The sequence below is a fragment of the Chamaea fasciata genome, unplaced genomic scaffold, assembly GCF_029207755.1.
Source record: "Chamaea fasciata isolate MVZ Bird 193981 ecotype frontalis unplaced genomic scaffold, bChaFas1.0.hap1 SCAF_5, whole genome shotgun sequence".
Classification (NCBI taxonomy): domain Eukaryota; kingdom Metazoa; phylum Chordata; class Aves; order Passeriformes; family Sylviidae; genus Chamaea; species Chamaea fasciata.
In genome coordinates this window covers 45,065,466-45,087,408 of record NW_027094090.1, presented here as the reverse complement: position 1 = coordinate 45,087,408, position 21,943 = coordinate 45,065,466, and the positions used below count along the sequence as shown (strand labels likewise).

Genomic DNA, 21,943 nt, shown 5'->3' with positions numbered 1-21,943 from the left:
ATCCAAATGTGCAGAGTGTGAAATCACTGCCATTGGAAGAGAACAATGCAAGAAAAGCTTTGCTTTACTAGCCTGCACTACAGAGGATAAAAGAAAACGTGTCTCTTGGAAGTAAAGGTAAGGTCATGCTGTGTAAATGTGCTGTGTTATAATGTTTGGCCTCCAAAGGGTAGAAAGCACTTTCTGTTAAGTCTACACTCTCAGCTGGCTGGTTAGGCCAATATGCTCCACGTTATAGCTTGTTATACTGCAGTTCTTTGCATAGCAGTGTTTTAGGACATGATGAAATAACTTTGCAGCTGAAGCAAGAGGTACAAACACTTAGAAGAACAAAGCCAGTGAAACTGGGCAATGTTTCAAACCATTTATCAAAGCATTTTTAGCCTCCTCTTTCAAGGTGAGTGATAGAGTCATAACATATTGCGCCAGCAAAAATATTTGCATCCAGAGCATTTCATTCAGCAAGTGTAAGTAATCCTCAGTGCAGAACCATAGGTCGGGCTCAAGCCCATTCTAGCTGTCTAGGTGCTACTCTTCCTCTTTAAAAACAAAACAAATCAAAGAAAACCCCCAAAAGGAAAAAAACTTTGGGGTTTATGTTTTTGAAAGCAGACTCACCCTTCAGTGTATGATCCTAAGCACTGCAGTCTGTTTTCTTCCTGTCTAGCTCTTGCTGTGCAAATTGATGCCAGTCAGGCACCTGTCACAATCAGCTTCTCACTCTCATCCAGCATCTCTGAAGAAAGAGGTAAGAGTTATATGGCTCTTAGCAGAGGTGGGTAGAATTATGCAATACCTGAACAGCTATTCTGAATGTCTGATTTAACTGAAGTATGGATTAGCATAAGGGAGAAATTGTCAAACAAGAACTGTCCTTGATTTTTAGATATAATCTTTTTTTAAATATCCAGTCTTTCTCTGATTATCTCTAATCATCTGCCAACAAGGTTTCCTACAGATCTGCAGATGCACTACTCTTTGCTAGTAGAATACAGGGTAACTAACTGCTTTTAGACATTGTACTAAGATTTTTCCTACTGGAAACCATCTGATCACATATATTTGACATAATTCCACTTTTGCTCTAAATGGAAGAACTAATGGACTAACTGAAAAATTCTTCACAAGGCATTATATCAGTTCTGCCTAAAACATGCACAGAGTTGATGACCTGAAGGGAAGAATTGATTACTCTGCACTGATCTTTTGATTTCTTTAAGGACACTGCCATGTTAAAAAAAAAAAAAAAAAAAAAAAAAAAAAAGCATTTGTTCATTTTCTTCCTAATGCTGGCCATGAAGTTGGTCAGGTGCCACTGGGGCTGCAGAACTGAAATTCCTTGGCTGGTGAAGGTTAAAAGTGCTGCAGAGATATCCAGCATCCTAGCATGGAGGATCAGCTCCATAACCAAATAAATGGGCACTGAAGGAAATGATACCATCTCTTCTGATGTTTTCTGAAATGTGGTGTCCACTTCCTTCTGGCTGTAACAAATCATTTCTGAAATGCTCTGGTGTAGAGCTGCATGCTCTTGGTGTCTCTGAGCTATTGAGTTTGCAGGACTATTGTTTCCACCCTTAGCTCTTGTGCTCACAGGCAGCCTCTTCTATGTCAGCAATCTCCAGTTTGTGCACACTTCCTTTCTGCACTCTGCCAGTGCACTGTATAGTCTGGCAGCTGTTGGAGTTTTCTTAATCACAGATGAGCACCTAAAGGGTCAAGACAAGCAATTTCCACTAACCAGTCCATACCCTTTCCTGGCCTTTGGGAGCTCCCATTTGCTTGGTCTGTCATCACAGGTTTATTTTCTTAATTTGGTAAAGGGAATGCCCAGCAGCAGGTCATGGATTTCTTGTGTCTACAAGCCTTTCCCACTAAATTCTTGTTTCTGAATAATTTACTAAGGAAAATGTACCTCCCATAGTGCAGCTGCAACCAGAGTTGTCTTACAGGACAGGCTCTAGATTTCTTCATGCTGCTTATATTTAAGCCTTCTATCATAGTACAAGATAGCCTTAACACCCTGGAGGATCCCCGCACAGAACTAGCCAAGGGTTTAAAATGTATGGTAGCTTCCAAATACACCAGCCATTTTCTGATTACCATCTAGAGTGCTTAAATGGTATCAAAGAATGGAGGAGGTATCAGGATAGTTAAGATTTACACTGCCTGCTCAATTCTCCAAGGAAGAAACATTGACCTTTATATAGCAGGCTACGTTTAAATGAAAAAAATGTTTGCTGATAAGTAATTATTAGTTACTTACAAGTTATTAAAGTTAACTTGCATAATTTTGTATCTGCAGCACAGTTTCTGAATTTCTAGTGTTATATCTTGCTATTTAACTGACAGTTCCTATGCACTGGCAAAATTATAAGCATATTCAGATTTAATCTTAGGTGGAAAATCATCATTCATAGTAATAGGTTTAGTGGTCAGTGGCTGTATAAAATCAAGCAGTTTTCCCATGTGTGAGGTAGAACTTCTTTTTTTGGCTGGCCTCTGTATGTCACCTTCCAATTGCTATATAATGTGTTTGCAAAGCCAAGAAAAAGAAGAGTAACAAAAAATCTTATTGTTTGGGGCTTACACAGGAAACTTCATTTTTTCTGATTATTTAAATGAGTGCTGTTGTCTTCCCACCTATGAGGCAGATCATGTCTTAGAATTACCTCTTTTAGAGATCTCTCTGAAATGTTTCTGTCATTTACTCTCATGGATTCTGGATCCTGGCCTGCAGTTGTTACAAGAAGAAGACAGAGCCCATCCAGACACTGAGAATACCAGAGACTTTCTGTGGTGCAGCTGCTCTGGGCTCTTCCATATTATCACGTTTCCCAGAGCTCTGAAATCATCTGATTTAATCATCTGGTTGAAGATAACTTTTATGGCACAAGTAGATCATGAGGTCTCCCTGCAAGCAAAGTGTTCCCTTTCATAGGACCTGAAATCCTTTGCAAAGGTTTGCAGACCCTGTTGGCCCATCAGGTTGGAAGTAAAATGCTGCTCCTGATACTTCTATATGCTGATGCTGTCACCAGATTCCTGTGTTAGTGCCATGAGAGTTGGCTTAGTGCTCTTAAATATTTATGCTTAGCCTGGTCAGCAAAAAGTTTATACTGAGCAATATTTTATGCCAAAATTGGAACAGCAAGAAAGATTGCCTTGAAGAAATAACATTACTTTGATTTTTATCAGCTGATGTTTTACCTAATTCACTTACCTCAACATTGACCAGCTTCTGTGCTCATTTTTTCCTTTAATGGTTTTGTTTCCGTAATGCTACTGTGATGACCTGCACATTTTTATAACTGCTTCAGGACTAACAGATAAAAGTCATGGAGGCATGTGCTCATATAGACATGTAGAACAGTGCACAGAGTGTCTGATTGAAAGGGATGTCAGCTAAAGGCAGGACTAAATAAATGCCTCCTAGGTTTGGGTTAGTTTAGCCAGCCTCAAACTCTCTCTGCTTCCTTCTCAAGATCAGTCATGGTACTGAAATAGATATAAATTTGGCTGTTAGATAAAGAAATGTAAAAATATTTAAATTATTGTTTTTTCTCAGAAAGATGAAGTAAACAATAGCAATGAAGAGCTGCGCAACAGGTATATGGAATACAAGGTGGTGAAGGTGAAGTAAAAAGAATTGGATGGACTTTCAAAGTTGACTGCTATTTACAGTCAAAGGATCTCTACTATGTACATGTGTAGGTTGGTGTGGTCATTTCTGGTGCCAGCTTAACCACAGGCAACTTACATGTTCTTGGACATCTTTCTAGATCCCTTTCTATTTGAGACTAATGTATTTAATAATATTTACCATCAATGTTTAAAAACCTCCTCAGGATTCTCATGTGAAACACAATCTAAAAGATTGCAAGATCATATAATTCCTTGTAGAGTGGTCTTAAGGAAAGGTCATTGATGAAACAAAATAGAAATCTGCTGTTTAGGGCTGATACGGTTGGTGGAGGGGAATTGAGAGATCAGCAGGTTGTGCTTAGTCACATGGGTGGATTTTGTCTTGAGAGCTGTGTTCATCCTCCATTCCTCCCAAACCTGCTTGTTCAAGGAAGGACGTGACTGGGTTAGTGGCTTCACCGATCCATATGCACCTGGACCCAATACCCAGGATACAGAGCTGATAGAGAGTTAGTCCCTGTGTTCTCTGCAGAGGCATGTAACAGAAGCCATAAAACTAGAGAATCCTTGATTCATTTTAGCTGTCCTCTGAGCATCTTGCTGTTTGCCAAAGCTCTGCAAACTTCCAAGGTGGGTTTCCATACCAGTATGTTTAGCCCCTATCCAGGTCTCATTATAGTTGGAATTTGCACCCCTTTTGGACATGGCAGCATTTGCCTTCCTAGCAGGCAGGGAGGTGCACTATGAGCACAAATTAGTGCAGAGAGCATGAATCCATACAAGGATATGAACAATGTGAACAATAATGGACATGAGAGAGGTGATATGTTGTGCAACCCAGCTTTTTTCTGCAGCCTGGAGTCATATCTTAGTTGGGTGTCTGACAATGGGCTGGGTTTACTTTGGTTGATTGCTTTTCATCTACACTCTTCACTCAAAAACATAAAGCTGGGCACAGTCTTTGATGGCCAGAATTTTGCTCAGACAGATGAACAGTCCATGGAGAATTTGGCATTGGAGGATATTGACTAGGGAAGAGGAAAAATACCACTTCTATCTTGTGTGCAAGTCAGGTGGAGGTGAAGAAACATGGAGGGGAAGGATCTTGTCCCCTTTACAAGTCCCTTCTAGGAGTCAAATGCCACCATTTTTTCAAGCAGCCCCAAAGCACTGTGTTATCCAAATTGCTAAGCTAGACGGGAATCGCTTTGAAAAATGAACTTCCCATTTGTTGTGAGGACATGATGCACTTTGGCTTACTAGAAAATTTAAATATACAAAGGATACCAGCAGGCAATTGGGAGATAGCCTTCTGGGTGCCTGGAATACATGACATGAGCTCCAGATGGATATTTCATGGAGACAAATTGCAGGCACACTCTTGTCTCATTCACCACTTCTTAGTGCCTCACAATGCATCATATAGGTGATAAAAAGAGCTGATGAAATGCTATTTGTTCTATAGATTGTTCAATTATAATTATGATTTTTCATATTAAAAATAATTGGTGTAACTTTATGGAATAAGTGGGGCTACTGACCTAACCCCGAAAAGTTTACATACAACAAGGAACTGAGATATTTGTGGGTCACCACCAGCAAATACTTGCAGTTGTTTTTCTCCTCTAATTAAATGCATCTGACTTCTGTAAGTCTCTTCCTGCTCCTTTTTCCAGTCTGTTTTCAATAAGGATAGAAATTAAGACTATAACTGTCTTTTTGAGATCTTAGTAGATGCCTGTTTTAAGAAGAGTAATTTAAAAAGTGTTGCTCATGGTTTTGTATTTTCATCTTCATTCTGTTTCTTTCATTCTCCCAGGTTTGTGTTATGCCATCTTGCTAAAACAATTGCAAGGATTTGTTTGGATGCTTATTGTTCTATACAGCTTTCTTCATTTTGAGGGTGGGTCTCCTATTAAAGGGGTCTGTTGTTAAACTGCAGGATGAACACTGGTATTTTTTATATCCTCTGTGTCAATTTCAGATGCAGCTGTAAAAACAGATCCCTTCTTGTGGGAAGGCAAGCACACAGGTGATTTCCTCTGAAGATTCAGGCCCACCAGACCTTGTAAATTGAACATCAGCATTTTTCTTCTGGTTAATGTTATCAGAATCCATGTTACTCTTAATAAATATTAAATAAAGAGACATAAAAATGTTGCTGAAGTGGCCAACTGAGGGCTTATACATGCATGACACCTACATGCTATTTGACCTTATTTTTTCTTCCTTTAAATTTCACAATAGATTTTAAAGTGGTTTAGAACTCCTAGGAATTAACTAGTAATTGGAAATGGCATTAATATCACAGCATTTAACAGAGTTTGGTTTTAATTTGAATTACTAAACCAAGAATTTAACCCAACTCTAGTCTGTTTTACAGGGATAAAAATTTATACCTGCCTCACAGATGAAGAGCAGATATGCGAAGTGGCTCTTTAATTAAGGACTCATAGTTCAAAGAGAGCTTCTTGGATTGTGTTGGCTTCACTGAAATACACCAGGAAAAACAGGTTTTGTATTTCAGCTTGTTTACAGCAACAGCATAACAGTGATGCTTAACCAGGAAGGAGGTCTTGTGACTAATAAAAATGAGTGGTCAGAGAATGGAAATGGCCTTGGGATGGCAGGCATGCCCAGCCAGGTACAGCACAAGTAGTATTTATTGCTTTACTTTTCTTGCTGTTGTTGTTGTTGTTGTTGTTGTTTTTTGGGGGGGTTTTTTTGGTTGTTTTTTTTTTTTTTAATTTCACATCTTCTGTTCTTTCTGAGGTGTCTTAATTGCAGGGAACATGATGCTTGTATTTCTTTAGCATATCATAGAATCAGAGAATTGTTTGGGTTAGAGGGAACCTTAAAAATCATTGAGTTCCAGCCCTCCTGCCATGGGCAGGGACACCTTCCACTAGAGCAGGTTACTCAGGGCCCCATCCAGCCTGGTCTTGAACACTTCCAGTAACGGGACATCCACAACTTCTCTTGTCAGTCTATTCTTTACAAAGAACATCTCTCTGAACAGCACCTACATGAGTGGCTGTCTTTACCTCTGTTTTACTCCAGTAGCATCTTGGCAAAAGATGGAAAAGCAAATTGCCTGGAACTGTTTTAATTCAGGATTTCAACAGAGGTCCATCCTCCCAGCTGAAAGTGTCTTGTATATGTCTTTTCTGAGCTTGGGAAAGTGAATGAGCTGTTCCTCATTTTGCTTTTGGGCATATTCACTAGCAGGCAGTTGTTTGCCTTACTTCAGGCCTCATCCATTTACCACTGAAGTCCATGAAAAGGCTCTCACTGCTTTTTAGTTACCAGAGCTGGTCCTAACATGCTGCAAAAATTCCAGAAACAGAGGCAGAACTTTTGTGACCCCAGTCAGTAAGTGTGCCTTCAGGCATGGAGTTTGTAAACAAACCCATTATTTACAGGGGTTGCATCAGTGATTTTTAAAATTCCTGCTACCCACTACAGAGCTACTGGCACTGTGCCTAGTATTTTATACCAGGCCTACATAAGGCCCTGATAGAATGACAGGTATCCAAACCCATACTCATTTCTTTACTTGGCTCATACTACCAGGCTGGCAACTGGTATAAAGGAATAACTCCAAATAAATGGTGATAAAATTCTGAACAGCTGCCATGACTGTTTCATATAGGCAAATATTCTTACTGTGACTTGTTTGTTTGTTTTTCTGTAAACTGATTTTTCTTTATTCTGTAAAATCTGCAGACATATTCAGATTTTCATGATATTCGAAAATTTCATGCTGCTTCTAGTGTTTTGGTTTTCACTAAGTCTGCAAATTTGAAGGCATATAATTATTGAAAGAGTTTGTGTTATCAAATACAGATTACAGAATGTTACAGATCATAGAATTTAACAAATATATAAAATTATTTTGATGTTTTCAGGAGCCTTATGAAAATGTTAATGAGTCTAGTAAAGCTGTTAGTTTTTACCATAATATTTGAATGGGTAGGACTGCCAGAGGCTGGAAAAGGCTGGTGCAAACTGACTTTTGGATTAAAAAGCAACAGTTCCAAGACCCCTGCTTGGTATCACCAGGGCATTCTTCATGGTCCACGTGCACAGACAATGCTAAGGGCTTTAGTGACCACAATTTCAAGAAGGAACTTTGTATGCACTAAAATGTTGGGTGGGGGGTTTTTTGTGTTTTTTTTGTTTGTTTGTTTGTTTGTTTTTACTGGGGTCTAAACACTGTCCAAATCCTGCCCACTGTGGTTAAAGGGAAAGCAAGGACTAGGGGTTCCCAAGTCTGTCCATGTCTGACTCCACAGCCTCTGCCTCATAAGTATACCTGTCCTGAGAGGTAGGAGAGGTCAGGTCTTCCTTGTATACAGCATCACCTTCCAAAACATGCACTGTCTCAGTACATTTACCTTAGGCAGAAATTATCAGACAAATGTTGTCTGTCTCTGTCCACAGTTCTTAAGCTACAAGCTAACTTTGCAGGATTCAAATGAGAATGACAGCAGTAAAACTTGTTTGTAGACTTAAGCCTGGAGTAATTGATGATTTCCTTACCTATGACCAACTGTCTTGGATCACCCTTTGAGACTTCAGTCTGCTTCTTCCATCCAAACATGAACATGAAAGCTTGTTGAAGTTAGTAAGTATTTTTTTGCCTTTTAAAGTTAGTGAATTCATCATAGTGAGGATTGCAGGGTGCTTTGCAATGAGTTTCTTCTACAAGTAGCAACATGAAGGTGTGTGCTTGTCTTTGGCACCACTGCAGGGTGCAGCTCTTCCACAGTTTGAAGGGTTGGTGTGTTGTAACTGCTACAGGATTGCATTTTGTGAAGGCTGTTTAAGAATATTATTTTCTCTGCAAACTCTGGAATTGATGAACTTTCCCATAAAATACACCTCCCAAGTTTATTTCCTTTTACATGTGCTAACTGCCTTGCCACTGACCAATGAAGTTAAGAGCTAGAGATTAAATATAAACTCCAGTGGATTTATGCCAATGTCCACCTACTATAGGTCTGGCCCAAAGGGACAGTTATTTCTATGTAGTTAGGTTCCTATTCCTGCCTTTTTTTTTCAGTCTAGTTTCCTTAATTATTTAATTATTCTCTATTCACAATTTTTGATTAAGTATCTACCACCCTACATCCAGTGTATTTAGGTGCAGCCAGAACACAACTGAATATTCTTTTTTCTTCTGAAAGGATGGTTAAATATTATCTGTAGTTTATCTAGAATTCTCTGATCTGCCAGAGAAAATACTAAGTATACTGACTGCCCATTCAGAGGTGGCTATAATTTCCTGTGATGCTGGACTTGTGGGTACTGAATGAAGCCCCAAGGAATCCTGATTGATTTCTTTCTGGTCTTCACTTTCAAGCAGTGTGCTATCTGTCCATTTAGGTTAACTATCCAGCCAAAACTCTACATCTTTATGACAGAGGCTGTCTTATAGTTAGGTTAAAACATGCTTTGGTGAAACAGATTTTTTGAGTGATTTGCCAGTCAGGAAAAATGTATTTATAAAACAGTTGGAAAAGAAGAAAAAAATCTGTGAACCAAGTAAAACAAAACTAGAATTCTGTTTGTTTAGATTTCATTTCAATCTTCCTATTATGTATGAAACCATTTAGCCTAGAAAAAGTAAAAATGTGCATTGCATATAGGGAGAGTGTATACATCTTATTAATTTGAAGAGTAATTTTGATTTACTCCTGAACTTCTGGGAAATTCGATTTTTCAGTTATTAAATGGCACCTTGTAAGATATCCACAATGTGTAGCTTACAGGCTTAGATATTAGAACATAATCTATGAAGCTACTACTACTAACACCACTGTATTTAGCAAAAAAACTCCCAACTTCTCATTTGCAGAGCTTTCTGCTTACATGGGCAAGGAAACAGTCTAAATGAGGGAAGATAAACTAGTAGCTGAACATATTCAAAATCTAACCTATCCTATCCTTTATTTGTTTGTAAACAGAAATTCAAACTATATTTCATAAGGTAAACTTCAGTTTTTTGAAAATAGATATGGAAGGTGATGTTTGCTTACATCATAATATCTGTAGTTAGTGGCATTTTAAATTGTGACTGTTATTTCATTTTAGATTAGCTGGAAACACCAAAAATGGTCTAAACTTTGTGATGAATCACAATTTGTGTTTGTTCTCTGCCCTTTGTTTCTTATTAATGATCTTTCCTCTGAATTTCAAACAGCGCTTCTTACTTATAGTCAGAAAGAACCTCTCAATTAATATTCTTCTCTTCCAAAAATCAAAGAATCTTTTTTTTTATAGCAATAAAACAGCTCTAGTTTTTTTCCAGTTGTCAGCAATCCAAATAGTTAAAGTATACAGCAAAACTTCATAAACCAGCAAATATTTAATTGCCTTACAATGAAATCAGTGAGTAATCGTAACAGGTGTGATAAGCACTCTCTTTAAATTTAAACATAGCTGGTGATTGTCTTTCTTCAAGAGGTGGATTCTGAGACTAGTACCTTTGTTTTTGGAGTCCCATTAGTGTCTGCTTTCATATATGTCTGTGAAGGTTCTGCAGCCCAAGAACTCTCCCACACTAGACATGGTCATTATGAGGAGCTGGGTAGTAGGCAACATAATTCATATCCTGCTCTGGGCTACACCTTTAGATACCAGCTACTCCTTTCAATTCTCTCTGCCCTAAGTGAACGTAGCAGAACCAGAGATCATTAAAACCAGTTAGAATGCCATTACCTGTCATTTAGTAGTTCTTTGCATCCATGTTTTCCAGTAGCATAAAATACTTTTCTTCAAAACTGCTATTATTTGGACAAACCATTGGAAAAAATCAAAATTTAGAGGAGATTAGAGTTCATGATGAGAAAATTCTTCTAATTCTTGGCTATGTAGCTCTTAAGTATGTTTAGCCACAGAATCTTCGTATTAATTTCTTCTGAAAGGACTTATGTAATTCACAGATGCAAATCTGAAAAAGATTAGTATTTGCAGGATTTAAATTACTTGTCACACTGTCTCATGGTAGAATCGCTAACATTTTTAGAGAATACAGAATGTTGGCATGCAAACCCAGATTTTGTTAAAAAGAAGTAAAACAGAATTATTATTGCTGTGATTCTGTAATTGTGCGGTTAACTTTCACTATTAGCTCTCCATTTTGTATTATGGAGTATGTGAGTTACATTTATTAGTGCAAAACCACTATCAGTTCCCCAATCAAGGCCTATTTTGTCATTGATTTCAGGAGCGGTGGTGTATTTTGGGAATTGACTGCATACACCTTTAGAAAATGTCTGACCTTCCTCTGCAGCCCGTAAGGAAGGGCATAATTCAGACTGCAGATGCTCTCTCAATTAGCTCAGGTGTGCAGAGATCACAAGGGAAGAGGAAAGAGAACAGCCAAACTCCCAAGTAAGAAACTCCTCTCCTTATAGATCAGATGCTCCTCCTCACAGCATGTAGCAGGAACCATACTCTACCCTTTCAGGTGAATGAGGGGGACAAGGAGAGGAGATAAATTGTCTACTTTTCCCCCTGGTCACTAACTGGTTCTTTTCTGACTGTTTCCTTATGCCACACAGTAAGAATTTACACTCTTTTTTCATGAGGTGTTTTTATCAGTATCTCAGAGCCTTCATATGACATTCTAAAAGCTACAACAATAATGAAGCTGCAGTTGTGAAGGTTTGGAAAAATGCCCATATTAAATCTTTAAATACTATTTTAGAAAAGAGGATTAATTTTTTTGTATTATCAGCCACATTTGTGATAGTAGTCTCCAAAAAACTCTGTTTGGGAGCAATGCTTCTCTAAACCAGCATTTGTGAAGACACAAGCCTGATGTGTCTTGTGCTTGATTGATGCTCTCAAGTGCCACCACCTGACAAGTGTAATATATAGAAAATCTAAGCTTCAGACTTTCTTTCTCGGAGTTGGTTTAGAGTCATAGTCATACTACTTTGTTTGCCTTCTTAAAAATGTGTAAGGGCAGTCAGAAAAACAGAGGGAATATTGTTTACAGCATCTTTCCTGAGTCCTTTCATTTTCAAGTACAAGATGGTCTATATTTGATTTTAAATAATCTGCTAGTCTCAGATGAATGTCTTTTCATTCAATCCATTAAAGCAGAGGTTTGCAATACCCTTGGCAATCCTCTGAAACCTGACTTCACCCAGACATGGCACATCTTGCTAATGCAAGTTGCTCATTTGTTTCATTCTGCCATTAAACATTCCCTTATTTACTGTTATTTTCTCGTGCAGGGCTTCTGTTTTACTGAATAGTAACATCAAATCAGAGGAGCTGCCTATGGCTGGGCTCTATGTAAATCAGAGAAAGCACATACTGCGCGCCGTTAATTCACCGTAAGGAATCTGAACTAAGCTTGAACAATGAAATGGAGCTTGGCTCCAGTGCAAACACCGCTGGTAAAAGTTTACTAGCAGTTGATTTCTGCATTTAGTTAAGTAGTTCACCTGTTCCTACAAGCCATTGCACCATTGCATGGGATGAACTGTGTGTGGGTAAGAACAGTAGCAGCTTTTCAAACTTAAATAATCCTCAGCTGTCCTTTATGTTGTGTCTGCAGGTTCTCATAACAGGACAAGGTGACATGACTTTTCACTGCATCTTTGGTGGCTCAAGGTTCCCATGTGTCTTTGAGGCAAATCTGCTTTTATTGATACCTTTCCTATGGGTGAATAGCAACAGTGGTTTTTTTACAAGTTCCACAATGTCTAAAAATGAGCAAAATTAAAGGAATAAGAGAGGAGTGAACAAGAACAGAGTGGCAGGCGTTTATTGATGACATGATGTCTTCATTAGAGGTGTAAAGTTAAGGCTCTGGATCTTGGCATCCCTGCTGCCTGCTTTACAGGACCAGACAACCTACAGAATCCCCCCAATTTACAAAGGACTTCTTAAACAAATTCGTCTTCACCACACTTGTAAAAGACAAATAATACCAGCACACATAGCACATTCATGTGAATAAAAAAATGGGTATACTACAATCAACTGCCTGAGATAAGAGGTGCCTGTGAGACCTTCAGATAATCAGGGAGTAACCTTTGAAGTCTGCTCTTGGCTGCTACCAAAACCCGCCTGGTTAGCTCATCTAGTTAAAGCACATCCTTCTTCCTCCTGCTGGCTGGATTTCAGAGGCTGTTTGGGCAGGAGCCAGGGGATCTGCAGCATTCCTGGCTGCATCAGGCCTTAAGAAACACCTGAAACGCTGAGATGGCTGCACGCCTTGGATAATAGGGGATGACTGGGCCTAGGCCTCTCATTTATAGAGACAATTTTATGCTACTCTTCAATCTGTACTTGATTTATTTGTTAATCTAATTTGGTAACACTCCCCCTGATACTTTATCTTTCTCGTGGCAGGGACAAGCTGTGGGTGACATCCCAGGCTGCTTAACCTACTCAGCTTTGCAGAATTATGGGAGAGGAAGGAAAGACGTGCAGCTGAAGTAATCATCAGATTCCCTATCTGCCACACCTAGAGTTTGATCACCTCACTGACAATCAAATGTCCATTAAGGAGCAGATCAAAATAGTCTGTCTCATCTTCAAAAACAAACAAGAGCACTTGTGAAGACAAAACAAAGCAGCTGTATGAAGGAAGAACAAGAACAGAAGTATGCCCTGTGCTCAGGTGGGTTTTACCAGATGGTAGATAGTTTTCCAACACACATTTAAAAACTTCAAAGTGGCTTTTAAAAAAAAGAATTTTTTGTTTATCTGGTTGCTAAACTGTTGAAAAAGTTGTCTCACCAGAAATGTCAAATGGGCACCAAATCCAAATATGTGTTCTACAGGAAATTAGGAAATTCATATTAAAAAAAAAAAAAAAAATCCAGAGGAGAACAGAAGTTTAGAAATACAAGATTTTCCTACCAAAACAATCCTTCTGTTTCTGAAAACTAAATAGTACTTGGATCCATTTCTTTGAAGATGGAGTAAATTGCCATTCTTTTTTCTGAAACAGCTGAGGGAGTAACCCTGAACAATCCCTTAGTGTAAAGCAGGGCCCAAAAACCTGAAAACCTGAGAACTCTGTGGCAGAGTACCAGGAAACTCTCTGGTATGTGTGTGATTTCTGTGGCATTTGGGACCCAAAGATTAGTAACCGCAAGAAGCTTTTGCTTCAGTTGAGCAGAAATCTGTCATTTGGTAGCAGTGTGACAAAGTATCTTTTGTTGTTGTTTGGTTTCCACGAATCAGCACTTTCTAATAAAAATGAGTGAAAAAACATTCCACACAGAGGCATACTGCTAGAAAATTTCAAACCAGATCGTTTTCCTTACAGTCTAAACTTAGTGAGTAGTGATTTAATAAAAGACAGTCTTCCCTTCACATGGCCAGGTACTAAGGAAATACACAGCACAAATTATATTTGTGTAAGTCTGTATGTAGAAGGACTAGAAATATGAGCAAGTTAAAGTTTGGAAAGGTAAAAAAGGAAAATATAAGGAATATGATGAACACTTTAAAACAAGGAATGGGGGTTTTTTGTGTCAATATCCCTGAATTTTGACTGTTACCTGAAAATTTCTCAATAGAGTTAACACTGGAAGTGGTAGTAGAGACTGAACAGGCATTTTTATCATCTTGGTGTAGAGGGCATGACAGTAATAATCAGTGACTTCTGTATTCAAAATATTCCACTTGTCACTAGATATGAGTGGAGCTGCACTGAAATTTAAATGTTAAGAGGATTTGAGTCTGCATACATGCAGCTTCACTACCAATTAAGGCATTCAAGTTACTTCTTTTATTATGTCCTATTTTTCCAGTTCTTGAGAAACTGGTCATACAGAAACTATTATTTCTGATTTGCATTTTAAAAGTTAGCACAGAAGAAGTGACGTTCTGGCCTTCATGAAGTCTTTGAGAGCATTCCCATGCGTTTCAGCACAAATAGGATTTTTAGCCCAAGAATCAAGAGCTAAATCTGCATTAAATATCTGCCTTTAGGGGAAGAAAGTAAGGATGTTTTCAGACCTAAATTTCAATGCATCAGGTCATTCTCATTCCACCTGCAAGGGGCAAGAAACACATCCCAGTTGCCACAGCATTAGAAAAGAAATATGATTTATATGATCTAGCCATCTGTGTGCACTTATCCCCATTTCTCATCCCCATTGCTTCATCTCTGGCAAAAAGTCTTGATGTACATCATTCAACAGCATGTTTTAGTCTTTTAAAGAGTAAGAAACCTTCCATTTTCCAACACTGAGAAGTACTCATCACAAATCAGGAAAAAGTGTAGGATGGAACATGCACTGATACTAGTTTTAAGTACTTATATAGTTTTCATACGTGATCTGGAAACACTAGAATTTTTTTGTAAGAGATTAATTTATAGGTAATTTATTCCATTGAAGTTTTGCATGCGAAGTGTACATTGCATGTTTTGAAATACATTACTGTTGTAAGACTCTGAAGAGAGGATTCTCCAGATCTTGTTCAGCCCTGTTGACAAGCTGTTTACCTCTGTTGCAAGCTCTTATTAGGCTACAAAAATGCAATCATGTTTTGCATTGCACAGAACTGCATTAAATTGGATTTTGATAATCCCCACACCTTTCCATAAACACCAGCACAAACACTGTTTTGCTTGGTTATTTTAGTTCCTTTTTCCCAGTAGGAGAGAGCACCCCCTAATTGTTGTCTGGTTATTCTTTGCTCGATTCTTACTAATGGTGAGGAACGTGCACTGCTTCCTGTCTTTGCTCTGTACATATTAGTACCGGCCATGGCAATAGAACAGAGGTACTTTTAATCATCCTGTCAACTTCGCTACAGCAAAATTAAGGCTGTTTTTGTCACTTAGAAACAAGCCATTCCTGCACAAAGAGAAGTTTCTCTACATGACACCTATCTGTGATCAACCTCTCTGTCCACTGGGTGACACCAGCAGCCTATCTGACATTGTTAGCTGCACATAGCACCACAGAATACACATCGAGAAGATTTAACCACAGACCTTCTTTTTTCCGGTAACACTAGGAGCATTGTCTTTCCTCTCTGGTGGAAAAGTGAGATAAGTTAGTACGAAAACCAAAATGCAGGGAAAAAACCTAAAACATCTTCCAAACCTACTATATTAAGTTTACAAGGCTGAAGGAGACAAAGTGAGAAAATACTCCATAAAATGCACAATGTACAAACTCATTAAGAGGACGTGCTCTAATATGAATGACCCAAAGCTGATGAAAGTGATTGTGAACAGCTTTGAGTATCTCACGTAACAAATTACTGAGATGTAGTTTGATTCAGTCCCATGTTACCTTTTTTGCATTCCCATATGGAAATAATTTATCCATTTTGAAAGAAAGATCGTGATAACATGCAGTTTTTCTGCCTGATAAAATGGTTAATCCTTAGAACAGCTTACAAACTACTTTTTAAAATAATTTAAAGACATTCTCAAATATGGACAACATTTTAGTTTGATTTTGCAGTTGATTTTGTAATTTTTACTTTTACTTTACGTGTAATTTACTTCTACAAAGATTAGCCACCAATACATGCTCGATTTTCGTCCTCCTTTGATACAGATATAAACAAAAGATGCATGAGGAGTAAAACCTAAAACCTAATATCCTGTCAGCAGGGTCTTAATTACTTGTTTTAAAAACTGAATGGTAAGGGCAAGGTGGCTGGTTCTTTTGCTTCAACAAGAAGCTATTGTTTAAGGAAAAACTGAGTTTGTTTTTAGAAGGAATGTGTTAATAGTCCTTCCTATCAACACTCTCAATGTCTCTCAGATGGTAAATAATCAGCCCCTGAGCCTATTTCACCTGGTTACAACTCCTATGGCCTTCCAGCTGATAGTGAACATCCCATACAAATGGAGCTCTCTGCTGTTTCCAGGGGTGCGTTCAACCCATCTTCAAGCAATTCCAGACAGACTCACCCAGCTGTTCCTATGCTCAGCTGGAACAGCTTTAACCTACCAAGAAAGGTAGCAGTTCAGAAGAGTTTCCCAGAACTGGCTTGTTACACTTGACCAAAGCTGTACTGCAGGATACTGACACTCTCTAAGGATAGAAGGGCACTAAGGAAACCTGTCCAGCTGTCCTTGTGTTATTGCATACAGCAGTGACTTGCAAATACCAAAAGAAAGATAAGCCGTCAAATGCAACTCTGACAGAAGTCATAAATTGGAAAGCGTCACAGTCATTTCCAGAGCAGCTCAAAAGCAAAGTAATAAATAATATTCAGAAGTTCTGGATTCTAAAATCGGCTATGGTACTTTTCTGTTGAACAACAGCACGGCCTCTGCTGAAGATCTGGGACTGGCGATTGCAATTTAAAAGTAATAGTCATAAAGAATGAAGTCACTACATTTAGGGTAGACTACAACTCCCCTTTGCTGTATTTCTGAAAAATTTGTCATGTGCCAGAGATGACAAAATTTCAGGTCACACTTGATTGTCTGGAATGTTCAGAGTTTGTTACAGACAGCTCCACAAGGATTGTGCAATACTCACTAATCGATAATCAGTTGGTGTATGAAATTAGTAGTCTGCTAGTCACTAAGTGCAGAGTAATTTATATGGGGAGAAAGAATCAGAATTATTCATAAAGATGCAAAATGGAAACAATAGCTATAAACACTGAAGTAAGAGATCTAAGACTCATTCATTGACAAATCCCTGAAAACTTTTGATCATTCTTTGTAATGCAAGCACGGTGTTAGTCAAAGGGTAAATAAAACATTCTTGAGATTCTGGTACGCAGCATATGACTGTCCTCACCACATCTCAATAAGGGATATAAATATAGAATGGCTGTTCATATAACAAAGGACTCAATAAGCTTACAAAAGAGGCTGAGTTGGGGTAAGAGAGAGCTTTATAAAGCAAAAATGGTGTGGCAAAGGAATAAGAAATAATTCTTGATTGTTTCTGAACACACAGACTGATCAGACACATCAAGGAAGAGATAAATAGCAGATTTCAAACAAAAGGATGTTCTTTTTCTTATAGCATGTCATTAAATTGTGGAGCTCTTTGCCACAGGATGTTGCCAAAAGTGTAAGTGTGTTCAAAATGGAATTAGATACATTCCTGAGGGCTGGCTCTGTTGGCAGCTGTGAAAAGCGATGCCCAGATACAGCTTTTGGTTGAGGAAATCCCTCAATTGTTAATCCTCTGGTAACTGAAGTCCTCTGAATTGTTAACTACTTATGGTTGATATGGATCTCAAAAAGAAGGATTTTCTTCTAAATGTTCCATTTCTCCCCCAGTTACCAGCTGCTCACAGGAACAGGATGGTGGACAACTAAAATGAGCCTTTAGTATAATCCTGCACATCTGTTTTTATACCAGTATGTGCAAGGTTATTGCTTTAATTGGGGTAAGATTTTAGGATTAGGGAGGAGAATGCATAGAGTTCATGAGAAGAAGGTTCTTTACCTCTGAAGTCATCCTTGGCAACATATATCAAACATTTTTGTATATATTTTAATTTGTAAAGCCTCAATGAAGCAAAACTAATGTTCCCAGGAGGGGAAGGTCTCTCTCAAACTGTGTAAAAGATTAAAAACCTACTTAATTTTACATACTTTCTTCTAGAGGCAGATAACTAATTTCCTCTGATCCTTGGAATTTCCTCAGATGATCAGGGAAAAAAACCCTGCAAAATGAAACACAATTATCTGTGTGTCTAATGATTTTAAAAGTTACCCTTAGTACACATAGGACAGAGTCCATCCTTAATTTCCTACTAAAATTATTGTTCAGCTAAATAAATACAAGTGAGTTTAACAGAAGGAATTCATGGCCTCAAAAAAAAAAAAAAGTTCGAGTTTTAATGAACATGTTAGGCAAGAAAGAAATGCTGTATGATATGAAACATTTGCCTTTAGACAGCTTTCTATATAGTCTCTTAGGTGCCTCAAGGAAATTGTTTTACAGAAGCATCACAATAACGTAGTTTCTCCCAGGGGCAGTTGTTTCTCCTGACTGTGGCATGTACTTCCTGCCATATGGACAATCCCAGTCTCTCCCCCTGCCCCCCATCTAGAGATCTTCAGCCTGGACTTAATTCCTGTGTTTTCAAATGTTAGGGAGCTGTGTGTTTGAGGGGCAGGAGGCAGAAGGGAACCAACATTTTATTTGGAAGAAGTGGCTTTTCAAAATCATCATTTGTGCTGAGTTAAAATAACCACCAAACGCCAAACATTCCTGCACTTTTCTTTCCCATAGGATTTTCATTCCTCTTTTTCTCCAAAGTAGATGCCTTTTCTGTGTAGTTTGCTATTTGATAGTCATGCACTATTTGTGAAGAAATGACGAGGATAACAAATGGACCCTACAATAATAAAACACAGTGTGCTTACATCCATACACACATTCAAAACAGAGTGTTTTAGAAGTTTAAGAATGAACTTAAGCCAAGATACCTCTTTCCCCCATTGGTGCATGGAACCATGGTTAAATATCATGAGAGCTGGCTGAGAGGCACTGGCATTAAATGATTACATTTCTAGATGTATAATCACCTCTGGATGGGACTGACTCCCCTCTAGCAGCACAATTCTCAACAACTGCATTTTCCAGTTTCTGGAGCATGTCAAACTGACACCATGATGTGATGGAGAGGGGAAAGCAACTTGAAGTCTAACCCATATCCATGGGTCTGGACATGCATTCCTGTGCTTGAAGAAAGCAACAAGGCTGTGAAACTTGCTGACACTTAGTGTAAGCACAGATGGATTTGGTCCATTAGTCCAGATTCTCCATTTATTTCAAACAATGACAGAGGCCTCTCCAGCAAGCAGCAGAGTGCCTGGTTTGTGCCACTGGCAACCTGCTAAGTGTGAAAACCAGCCACAAGCTCACCAAATGTGTGAGGAAGCTAGAAGAGGAAAAATAAAAAGGAAACAAAGCAGAAAGAGGAGAAAGTTTGCCCTCATTAACAGCTGCTGCATTTGCCATTAGTGGTGAAATCCATACATACCTATAAACAGACGTCTGTGGGGAAATCAGCCGTCCCAGCATAGATGCAAAGCCTGGGATGAAGAGTAGGAGAATCCATGGCTGTTCTCGCCCAAGATATGAATATGTTCCAGACTCCCATAAAGGTTAGGTGAAACCAGTCAGACCTTAACCAATCCCAAACTTTCCCATCCCTAGACAGTGTTGTAGCATGCAGGTTTGAGATGGGAAACATAACAAAGATTTCATTAAATCCAACTTTTCATTGCTGTTCCTAGATGAGTCTAGGTTGAAAATATGGAGACAGCACAGTGATAAGGTGCAGTACACATTTATAACTGGTTGTACCAGCTAAGCTAATTTATGAACATGAGGAACTTCACAGGTGAGGTTTTCATGACACTTTTCCCTTGAAAAACAGAATACTGCCCTGAAAAAGGTGAGGGAAAATTACACCAATTCATTTCATTTCAGCTGATTCTCAGGATCCAAAACTCTTTAAAAGAAGGCTTGATTCTGTAATTGCATTTGCCTTCCAGCCTTGCCAGCTTCTTAAGTGTACTCATTGCGAGACAGGTTAATGCTTTAAGCTGATTCGGCACCTTATCAGTTGCATGGAAGGAATTTGTGCCAGTGAATTTGGACTTTTCTGGATTGAAGAGTTGAATGGGATTCTTCTGAGAATATAATTCAAAATAGTTTCTGCCATTTTTTGCTGCAGATAATCAAGATGACAGTGTTTTTAGTAATTTTTCTCCAGTAAAATAATGCTTAAAAAATAAGCCCAGGATGTGGGATCCTCTATTTATACAGAGAACCTAACAATATACACATCAACTGTTTGTACAGTTTTATGGTTCACAAAAGGTATTTTGAAAAGGCCAGTCAGGAACTTAAAGGGAAATCTATGCTGCTTCTGCTCTTGGTTTCTCTGATTAAGAACGGCATTTTGTTTATTTCGTGATGAATAGTGTACTTGTTTGCTTATTAACCATTACGTTATTCACGATCTCATTCCAAATTATTCAGCCAAGCAGCCATTAGTCAATAACAAATTTTTGTTACTGTCATCCTACTGAACAGGCAATTTGGTTTTCAGTTAGGGCTTTAGTTTAGGCCACTCCAGCATTGCTGAACTTACAAGTTATACTTTGTATTTCACAGATGTGATTGCAATTTGCACACCCCACAATTAAAAGTTGTACATCACCATCACCAGCACAGATAATGTATAATGTGAAAAGGACAGCTCAACCATCTTGTTTGCACATTACCAGCCCAAGAAGGCTGGTACTACAAAACCCAAAGAGATAACAAAGCTTTCATGAAATGTATTTCAGCTATAGTGATTAAATTTAAATAAACTTCAGCACAAGCAAATCTTTTTTTAATTGAACATCTGAATGTGCATGCACATGTACATATGAATTTGTCCAGTTGCCTCTCTAAGGGGCAGTTTGAATCAACAGAATTGTTTTTATGATAAGAGCATGTGGAGTTTGGTAATCCACATGAAATATTCCTCGACAGAAGGATGAAGGAAATTAACCTCAAGAATGACCATCTTGGTCAAAAAACGCTAGGGAAAGAGGACTTGAGATAACTTGAAGACAGCCTTAATTGACTCCTTTAGCCAGCTGGAATGATGCAGAAGGGCACATAAGAGGAAAAGTATGGGCTGGGCTGAACTCACAAAACCCCTACTGTGCATTGCCTAATGTCTGCATTAATTTAATATCTCCAAGTTCCCATTCTCCCAAAGGTTAAAAGAAACCAGGATGGAGATATATATGCTTATAAAACCAACCTAATGTTGCCAACAATAAAACACTTTTTATTTTGACTTTTTTTTTTTTTTAATGTTCTGACATATTACTGCCCAGAAGTTCAGAATTTCATTAGTATTAAAGTTCATCTTTGACCTTTCCCCTTTTTATGTGGAAGAATTAGTCAGGGAGAAAAAAAAACATTCCTCTTTGCCCTGGCTTGCTTATTATGACTCTCTCAAGAATTTCAGTCTGGGGCTATTTGCCAGAACTATGTTTAGCTTTGAGAGGAGAAAAAAGTCTCCTCCCCTCTCCAAAATGCCACCATCCAAATTTATCTCTCAGCTTTTACTTAAGACCTGGGGTTTAAAACACTCTGGATTAAATTTATACCAGTAGGAGTAAAAGCTTTGCTATGCCAGTTTATACTTACTGAGAAAAGTTGACCTTGAGAGCTGCTTGCTAATGAACCTTCTTATTTTATAAGTTCCTGGTGTTTTAGAGGTGAAGGAAGCCAGAAAGGTGTCCTGTAGAAAGTAAAATTTTTACTTATGCCATAAAATGCCAGCCTGTGATAGTCATGTGTTAGAG

General features: G+C 38.4%; 1 long non-coding RNA gene across 1 annotated transcript; it reads right to left on the bottom strand.

Annotated features, from left to right (window-relative positions):
• Positions 1–623: 623 nt before the first annotated feature.
• LOC136290225 (uncharacterized) lies at positions 624–19,694 on the bottom strand. Its single transcript, XR_010721051.1, has 3 exons — positions 19,609–19,694; positions 10,369–10,600; positions 624–736 (listed from the first exon to the last, which is right to left on the bottom strand). It is a non-coding gene; the product is annotated as an uncharacterized lncRNA (long non-coding RNA).
• Between the last annotated feature and the right edge of the window lie 2,249 nt (positions 19,695–21,943).